Source organism: Lotus japonicus, chromosome 2 (assembly GCF_012489685.1).
Source record: "Lotus japonicus ecotype B-129 chromosome 2, LjGifu_v1.2".
In the NCBI taxonomy this organism is placed as follows: Eukaryota; Viridiplantae; Streptophyta; class Magnoliopsida; order Fabales; family Fabaceae; genus Lotus; species Lotus japonicus.
Genome location: NC_080042.1, coordinates 65471323 through 65478661, shown reverse-complemented (window position 1 = coordinate 65478661; position 7339 = coordinate 65471323). Strand labels below are relative to the sequence as shown.

At 40.3% G+C, this 7339-nt stretch overlaps 1 long non-coding RNA gene across 1 annotated transcript; it reads right to left on the bottom strand.

Annotated features, from left to right (window-relative positions):
- Positions 1 to 456: 456 nt before the first annotated feature.
- On the bottom strand, positions 457 to 2788 carry LOC130735563 (uncharacterized). The gene is made up of 2 exons (XR_009018503.1): positions 2053 to 2788; positions 457 to 853 (listed from the first exon to the last, which is right to left on the bottom strand). It is a non-coding gene; the product is annotated as an uncharacterized LOC130735563 (long non-coding RNA).
- Positions 2789 to 7339: the final 4551 nt, after the last annotated feature.

The window sequence follows — 7339 nt, the reverse complement described above, 5'->3', positions numbered from 1 at the left end:
TGCTACAAATTGCTCCAACGAGTATGCAAAATCATCTGTATTACCTTTCACCCACCAATATACACGAGCAAGCATTATATCCCAAACATTTTCCACACAGAAGAGTTTTTGGGAGAAGATAACCATAATAACGCAAAAGGTATCAGTGACCATACATGTTTATCGATTTTAATGCCCAGCACCTCCCAGCATTGTAACAAGGATGGTATGGTCCCCGACAGTACCCATGCGATACCTTCCCGTTGTAATACTCTATGCCACAAGGATGCCACCACATTGCAATGTAGAAAAAGATGACTTGTGGATTCCAAATTCTCGGCACACAATGCACACATCGCTCCCTCCTCCAAATGAACACCTCTCGCTACCAAATTTGCTTTGGTTGCAATTCGATTGCTCTGAACTTGCTGTGACGACCAAACTCACACCCTACCTAAACTATAAAATAAGAATACCTTCAGAAAAACAGCACTTTTATTGATGAACCTTGAAAAAATACAAGACCTTTGGGTCAGAATTCATCGTTGTCAAATTGATAGTCTGAGAACGTCTCCAGGAAAGTTAGCCGCGCTAAGCGTCATTAAAAGCGATTCCTTTCCTTAGACAAGACATCCCAGAGTCTCGCATGGACTCCTCTGAATCTTTCCCAATTACTTTAACAAACTTAATTACAAAACCCCACTGCTTTCATACTTATTTTACAGTCTGATAGAGTACGAGTCCAGTCGCACACGTCTTCTTCCATCAGCTGGTCTTTATTCTACTCGAACACTCTCGTATATTCACAACTATTTACAGCTCTTCCTGCCTTGGTCACTTTTTCATTCTAGTTCTTTCTCCTCGGTCTCCGTCCCTAAGTTATTCAATTAGAACAACAGCCAAACAAAACAAGAGGGGTGAGAAGCAATCCAACACACTCGAGCAAGAGAAATAGTGTAAAATAAATAAGCAAGTAAATCAAGTGAAAAGTAATAGCATAATCAAATAAATCATTAAAAATCTAATTAGATATAGTTTTGGTCTCTGGACGAGGATGTGGGCCCAACATTCTCCAGGAAAGTCACCGAGAAGCCGCTCGGCTAGGACGATCATCAGGGGGCCTGCAGTGTGATTAGGTTCCGGATGGGACAAACCTCATCTCCAACCTGTTGGTAGGTCCCACCTAATCACACCCCAAGGACCGCAACCATAAAGGTATCCCTTAGATCTCACAGCGTTACCCAATGGCACAGCCTGGCCTTGACTGTCCAGTTGGGGCCACTGACCTTTCCTTTTCATAGAGTACCTGCAAGCCGTTAGAAATCTCGTGGAAATATTCTGAGAATTGATCAAATAATAATTTTCTTTAAAAATCGGGATGCCTCGTAAAAAAAATGTTTAAGAAAAGATTCGGAGGCTCCTATCGAATCAATTCCCAGAAATAAATCCTGTTTACAATAATCATTTTTTTTTAAATATTTCAATAAAACAAATAGGGACCCAAGGGAGGTCCAACACCTATTTATTTACACTACATTCCCTCATGAGTTGAGCATTCTCCCCCCCTTACCTTTCTTCGGAAAATCCTCCAATTGATAATTATCTGCAATAATAATATCGTAAGGTATTTTAGTCAATTTTTTCCACCTTAAAGTTATAAAATTCCATGTTATTCTTCTTAATTTCAATATTCGTTTTTATTAAATAATTAGGCGGCAAGGCCGACCATCGTTATATAATTTTAAATAAGGTGGCATAGCCGACCATATATTTTTGATAAGGCGGCAGAGCCGACCATTAGTTGATAAGGCGGCAGAGCCGACCATTAGTTTTAAAATGAGGCGGCAGTGCCGGCCTTTATGTGTGTGGCGGCAGAGCCAGCCAATTAAATAAGAAAATAATTATAAAATTATTTTAGCTTAAACTTAAAAATTTCATAACTTTTGTTCTAGACCTCCAAAATTCATTCTGTTTCTTTCTAAATGTTCATTTTAATCCCATGAATCATAATCAACTCTTACTTTGCATTGAATCATTAAGAATAGTGAGTTATAAGGCCGGGAAGTTGCATACCTTCTCGTCTCTTGAAACCCTATCAAACCAAGTTAATTTTCCGAACCGAATATGTATATGGAACCTATGGAAGACAAGGATTTGAACTATGCAAGAAAATCCAAGTTCTGAACAGTTTTTCCGGTGAGCTCGCCGGAGAAGGTGGTGGTTGGCGGCGGAGCTCCGGCGGGAGGGTGGAGTTAAGGGTGGAAACCGGTTGGAAAAGCTTCCTCTCACTCCCAGGAACTCAATGGTATAGGTGGGTAGCTGAGAAGGTCTCTGGTTTGGCCAAAACGATGAGCTCCGTGAAGCTTTTCCGGCCAACAATGGCAGAATGAAATCTAGACCTCCAAACTTCAAAATTCTTGCACGAATAGCTTCCTGGTAAAATTCTAAGCAAAATAGACTCTTGATGCGACAAAATAGATGGAGATTTGAGGGAGAACCGAGAGCTCAAAGTTTCGGAATTTCTTGAGCTCGGTTGGGTGTTTTGTGGTGGTTGTTGGGCGGAGAAGAGGTTAGGGAAGGCTTTAGGAGGCTGAGGGGAAGGTTTAGCAAGGATTTGGAGGCTTGGGTTGCTCTAATTTGAGCTGGTTTGAACTTGAACTTCGTGGTGGTATTTATAGACAAAACCAGGGACCTGAATTTGAATTAAGACTATTTCTGATGTCACAGTTAGGTCCCTATAGAATAGGTCGGTTATTAACTTTGGTCCTTCAGAGTTAAATCAGTTTGCAGTTTAGTCCTTCCTGAAATATTTTTTATTCTCATCCTTGTCCTTTGAATTCTCTAGAACTTGATTTCATCCTTATCCTTATCTTGATTTTTATTTTTATTTTATTTAATTATAATATAATAATTGCATTAATAATAATACTAATTAAAATACTCCTTGTAACACCCCGATTTCGGTGGTGCCACTTTAGTGACTTTAAATCAATAGTGCGGAAAATGCGTAAATATTTTTTTCCGTTTTCTTTTCAAATAGAAGACTTAACATAATGAAGACTCAACCCAAAGATAATAAACATAAAGTAATTGGGGATAGTGCCCGCAGGCGAATAAGTGCATCCCATGGTCAGAGCCACGAGTTTTATGAATACAGTTTTCAAGAAGATAAGTCAGCCCCAAAACGGGAAATGACAATCAGAGCTGTGAAAACAATCCCCCCATATAATACACTCCTAACATCGACCCTCTTCCGATCATGCATGAAGTCCGGGTCCACGTCGAAGGCTCAGTAGTAGTCATTGCGCTCAGGATCCTCCCCGAACGACGAACCATCTTGAATCAGCTGTTGGACGTCTGGCAGCAGGCCGACCGCCCAAACACAATCATACACACAAAGCCAAGGCGCTAGGGTCAACTCACGGAATATAATAGATAATACAAGCAACATGTGATGAGTAAAGGGGTATATATATATATAGGTTGTATATATACATATAAGTTCTGTATCGTCTACCCTAAGGTATATACATAACATGTTATCAGATTTCTAATAACAATTCAATATTCAATATCTCAACAGTTCAATAAGTTATATCCCGAAAACTCGATAAGCAATATATCAACGAATATAGTTAAATGCATGGTATGCCAATGCAATGTCATGCTCAAAATATGATCCGGATAAAATGTCACCCTCACGATGACCCGAAGCATCTCGCTCCGCTAAAGCATCTCGCTTTTATGAAGCATCTCGCTCCTATAAAGCATCTCGCTTTTATGAAGCATCTCGCTCCTGTGAAGCAGCACACTCCTGTGAAGCAGCACACTCCTGTGAAGCATCTCGCTCCTATGAAGCTGCACGCTCCTGTGAAGCAGCACACTCCTGTGAAGCATCTCGCTCCTATGAAGCTGCACGCTCCTGTGAAGTCCGATCTGAGATCGTCCTTCGGAAAGCAGCACACTTTCCAAGAAATGTATGCATGAATGCAATATGGTTAGCCAAACAACGAATCGTCCTCACCAAGGTACGCGTGTCTAGCTAGAGTACATTGTCTCTACAATACCCTAAGGTAAACAAAGAAGTGCTAGTCACACCTGGTAACTTTCCTAGTCACTTTGGCTCACCGTCTCGATGGCCAACCAAACTGCTCAACGAGCAAAAGAATGCAGCTCGCACTCAGTGACCTTTCAACTTTCCATGGCTCACCATCTCGATGGCCAAACAAACAGCTCAACAAGCAAAAGAGTATCAACATACTCAGAACTTACTAGTTCCCCGGCTTATCCCTTGGATTGGCCAACCAATAAAACTTGCTCATCGAGCAAAGTGCCAACGCACAATGGTTTCCCCAGAAACCTGGATCCGACGACATTTCTCATTTTCAAAACACTTATGTTCAAGCCCTAAACTTTCGTCTGAGTCTTTTATCATTATATTAAGGGTTTTGAGGTTGTTTAATACATTATGGAGGTTCATTATGAAATTGTTTAAGTTTCGTCTCTAATCCTATTAGTTTCAAAGATCCCATAATTCCAATGATTCCCTGGAGAAGGTCTCAAAACAAAAGGTCCATCATCACCCAAGTAATGGCCCGAGAAGTTCCCAGGTAAGCTGGCCGGGCACAATGCCTCATTAAAAGCCCTTCTTGCCTTAGACAGAACAACCCAAGTTCTTACGTGAATTCAAATGGGGTTTTTCCAATATCATTTTCAAACTCGATTTTCCTTTGAGAAGGTCTCGATCCATAAAACAATAATAGGGTACGAACCTCGGTCCGTCCCATCAAACTTTCCCGAATTCTTATCTTGAGTATGGCATAACTACCTGTTTCCCCACACTCTGACGTTCCACAAATATTCGAATAATTGCACAGTATAATCAATATAATCCAGCAAATCATGTGCACAAATATTCACATAGCCTATGATTATCCATTTAGCAAGTACAGCATATGAATCAATCAATGGCAAATCAAAGCGATAAATAAATCTCAATCACCAATGTCGGCCGAAGCCTCATAAAACGGAGACACACGTCTCAATTAGTTCACTCGGCCGAAGCCTCCAGAAAAACATTTCCCAGTCAATCACAATCAAGTGCATAAACAATAAATCAAGTCGAATTCATCGACGCCTATAACATTAGCTAGCAAGTAAGTTGCCCTAACCTCGAACTCGTCCAGTGTGTTCAAGCAAGGCTCCTTCACAATCCTCTTTTCCTGCTCCAAGTGTTCCTCCAAACGAATCTTTGAGCAACGAAGCGAAAGTCAATCAAAACAAGTCAATTCGGTCAAAACAATACTAACTAGCGTTAGACAAAGCTTAAGAAGCTTCAGAGTACAATATTTAAGCATGGATAGACGACAGAACCTCGTTTGCTAAAACGAGCATAACTCGAGCTACAGAACTCGGAATGACACGAAACCAGCGCCAAAATTTCGACAATCGAAAGAGCTACGCAATGGCTCAGGTCATAGAGACCCAAAAATTATTTTTTGGACACGGTACCCTAAGCAATAGGTTTCGGCCACTATGTAAAATAGGGTTTCCGAACTTTTTCTTCGATCTAAATCGATTCCTAGGTATTCTTAGGCGATATCTAGGCCAAGGAAACTCTCAGAAAAATTATCGAATCGAAAACTGTCGCAGGGGTATTTTGGTCAATATTTTCAGCTCAGAATTTCAAAGTCAGAGTTTCGAAAAACAAATTAGATGAGGTTGATACTAACGACGATTATGACGACTAATCTTACTAACGCTAAGCTCAGTCGAGGGTTTTAAGCCCAAAGGTTGGAACTTTAGCCAAAATGGGTATTATGAGCAGAATTGAAACTCGGCAGCAATTCGGCGAGAATCAGCAAAATGTAATCCGCTAAACATGCTCAGGGGCACGCAGGGAATAAGTTTAGATAGAAAGATGAAGTTATCTGGATAGTTTTGCAAAAACCTCAAAACTAAGAGTACAGAAAGACATAGTGAAAAGCTACGGAATTGACGATCAGAAGTAAGGATTAGCATCAGTACCTTGAGACCTACGTGTAGCAACGAACTATGGAACGATCAGACAAGAAATGAAGAAAAGCTCTCCTCCTCCTTCTTCTCTCCAAGCCGCGGGTTGTGTGTGTGTGTTTGTGAGGTTTTTGTTTCAAGCTTCACATATTTATAGGGAATGAAATGGAAGATATTTATTAAGGATAGGATAAGTATGAATAGATATTTATCAAGATTGGATAAGTATGAACAGATATTTATCATAGATATATAGGCCAAGGAAACTCTCAGAAAAATTATCGAATCGAAAACTTATTCCCTGCGTGCCCCTGAGCATGTTTAGCGGATTACATTTTGCTGATTCTCGCCGAATTGCTGCCGAGTTTCAATTCTGCTCATAATACCCATTTTGGCTAAAGTTCCAACCTTTGGGCTTAAAACCCTCGACTGAGCTTAGCGTTAGTAAGATTAGTCGTCATAATCGTCGTTAGTATCAACCTCATCTAATTTGTTTTTCGAAACTCTGACTTTGAAATTCTGAGCTGAAAATATTGACCAAAATACCCCTGCGACAGTTTTCGATTCGATAATTTTTCTGAGAGTTTCCTTGGCCTAGATATCGCCTAAGAATACCTAGGAATCGATTTAGATCGAAGAAAAAGTTCGGAAACCCTATTTTACATAGTGGCCGAAACCTATTGCTTAGGGTACCGTGTCCAAAAAATAATTTTTGGGTCTCTATGACCTGAGCCATTGCGTAGCTCTTTCGATTGTCGAAATTTTGGCGCTGGTTTCGTGTCATTCCGAGTTCTGTAGCTCGAGTTATGCTCGTTTTAGCAAACGAGGTTCTGTCGTCTATCCATGCTTAAATATTGTACTCTGAAGCTTCTTAAGCTTTGTCTAACGCTAGTTAGTATTGTTTTGACCGAATTGACTTGTTTTGATTGACTTTCGCTTCGTTGCTCAAAGATTCTTTTGGAGGAACACTTGGAGCAGGAAAAGAGGATTGTGAAGGAGCCTTGCTTGAACACACTGGACGAGTTCGAGGTTAGGGCAACTTACTTGCTAGCTAATGTTTTAGGCGTCGATGAATTCGACTTGATTTATTGTTTATGCAATTGATTGTGATTGACTGGGAAATGTTTTTCTGGAGGCTTCGGCCGAGTGAACTAATTGAGACGTGTGTCTCCGTTTTATGAGGCTTCGGCCGACATTGGTGATTGAGATTTATTTATCGCTTTGATTTGCCATTGATTGATTCATATGCTGTACTTGCTAAATGGATAAGCATAGGCTATGTGAATATTTGTGCACATGATTTGCTGGATTATATTGATTATACTGTGCAATTATTCGAATATTTGTG